This window comes from Octopus bimaculoides, chromosome 22 (genome assembly GCF_001194135.2).
Source record: "Octopus bimaculoides isolate UCB-OBI-ISO-001 chromosome 22, ASM119413v2, whole genome shotgun sequence".
Lineage (NCBI taxonomy): Eukaryota > Metazoa > Mollusca > Cephalopoda > Octopoda > Octopodidae > Octopus > Octopus bimaculoides.
Window position 1 is genome coordinate 14,281,680 of NC_069002.1, and position 2,642 is coordinate 14,284,321.

Consider the following 2,642-nt stretch of genomic DNA (forward strand, 5'->3'; position numbering starts at 1 on the left):
ACACACACACACACACACACACACACATACACATTAATATTTTGCTTTCGAGACATTAAATGTTTAATGGCTCCGAAGAAGCTGCAAGGTGATGCACATCACTCGTCTGTGAGTATACTGCAGAAACAGTTGTAAGCTATTGAAAGCGATTGCATAATTCCTTTTCCCTTGCCATTCCCTTAATTTCATACAAACACATCCACACATCCACACACTCAGTTCACATCCATCAAGTATTTCCTGTCACCCATTCGGAGGTCTCACAATAAAACTAGAGCCTCATTTTCAAAGTAAATTAGCAAAACCAGCCACCAGATTACTCCAATGTCTCTATCCCAAGTTACCAAACGTAAGTCACCGAACACTATTCCATATTTAAATATAAACACGTCTGTAACTAGGAGATGCTACTCATTTGCATAATACTACAAGGCTTGATGACCAGACAATAATAATTGCGACGAGATTAAAGACGAATAAAGCTGCGTTTATCGATTTATTCATAACAAATGTTGTATTTTGTAAACTTGTAATCATTGTCCGGTTGTAAATCTTGTACTGTTGTGTTAATGGAGTTTGTACCTAGGCACGGTGCTGTGTGTATTTTAATAAGAAATATTCCAGTACTTACGCACAACACCATGGGAAGGATTTGATGGATTGCTAAGTAAAAATGACGAAACGGTCGAGATTTGTTCCTAAGCTCAGGCTTATGGAATGGATTGTTAAAGAGCATGATTTAACAACAAGGTCCACCATCGTCATTGAAACACGCACACACCCATACATTCACATACACACACGTGTATATTGGCATCCATATACACACATATAAGTATATGCGACATAGCAACACACACGTGCTCACACGCACTTGCATGCACGCACACATATACACACATGTGTATGTTGGTATCTATATACAGACATATAAGTATATCTACACATACGAACGCACATAGACACACACACGCACACATACAAACACATTAGGATGCCTCACATGAAATGGTCACTCAGCTATGAATAAGTAAAATCTATTTCTTATTGATTATTAATTAAAATAGATTCTATTAGCTTCAACAACTTTTATCCATCGCCTTGGGAACGTATGTGCTCCTTCGAAAGAATTATTGTCTTTTGAAGCTATAAATTATTCAAATGCTCTAGTCATTACATGTTTACTTACATTTTGTCCGGTGAAGGCGCATGGCTCAGTGCTTAGAGTTTCGAGCTCACAATTCTGAAGTAGTGAGTTCGATTCTTGGACCGAGTTGTGTTTTTGAGCAAGACACTTTATTTTACGTTGCTCCAGTTCACTCAACTATAGAAATGAATTGCGACGTCACTGGTGCCATTGTCTATCGACCTTTGTATTTCCTTTGGATAACATTAGTGGTGTGGAGAGGGGAAGCTGGTATGCATGGATGACTGCTAGTCTTCCATGAACAATCTTGCCCGGACTTGTGCCTCGGAGGGGAACTTTCTAGGTGTAATCCCATGGACTTTCACGACCGAAGGGGGTCTGTATCCTTTTACTTTTTGAAACAAATAAAATATTCGAGGTGACCAAATAAATGATGGTCTGTTGGTAACAAGTCTGGAGAATATTTCATAATTATTCCGGTGGTCTAATTTGTAATGTGGCGGTCGGCATTTTTATGTAAGACTATAGGTCGTTGTCTATTAACCATTTCCAGATATTCCTGGCTAATGTTTTTCCTCAGTTGTACTGCTGGCAATAGGATTTGGATATTTATGTTTCTCCAGGCGGCAGAAACGAATAATACATGATTCTTTGAGCGTACTATCAAACACTAACTAGAGCCATTTGTGTATGCAAAAAGAAGGGGTTTGAAACATGTTCAGATAACTCTTCAGCATCTAACCATTCCAAAGATCTGTTACGGTTAACATAAGAGATCCATTTTTACATCACAGGGGTTCATTTTGTTTTGCAAAGTCCCTCTCATTTCGCGGAAGGACAAACGAACAGACTGTTAAACCACACATATTGTTTGCAGTCCCCGTTCATGTGGAATAAATTTGTCCATCTTTTTTATTTCACTGATTTTTGCAAGACGACGCCCTACACGTGGTTTGGAAACCTTTAAATTATTGGCAAGATCTTGAAAAGTAATTCCTAGGATTAGCTTCCAATGCATATTTCAATGTTTCATCATTGAACACTGTTGAAGGGAGTCCACGGGGTTCATTATTCAAGAACGTGTCTCCAGAACGAAATTTATTGAGCTATCTTCTTTCTGTTCTTGCAATGCAAGTTCCATTGCAAATGAAACATTGATATTTTCGACAGCCTGTGAAGAATTTTTACCAAGTTTAAACTCATAAAGAAACAAAAGTCTGACTTCTTTTACCGATAGCATCTGCGAAAGCAACAGGAGAACATTATATCATTCGTATAACTAGCAAGAAATGTAAGGTTTTCTAAAATTGTAATTTTGTAATATAGAAAAATGACTAACGAGAATTCATGTTTTAAAATTAACCAGATATGCATTCAAGAAAAAACAAAGCTTAGAAAGTCATCACTTCATGTCGGACAATCTAATACACGCGCACAGGCACACACACACATACGTATATGTATACATACATATGCATATATATATATATATTGG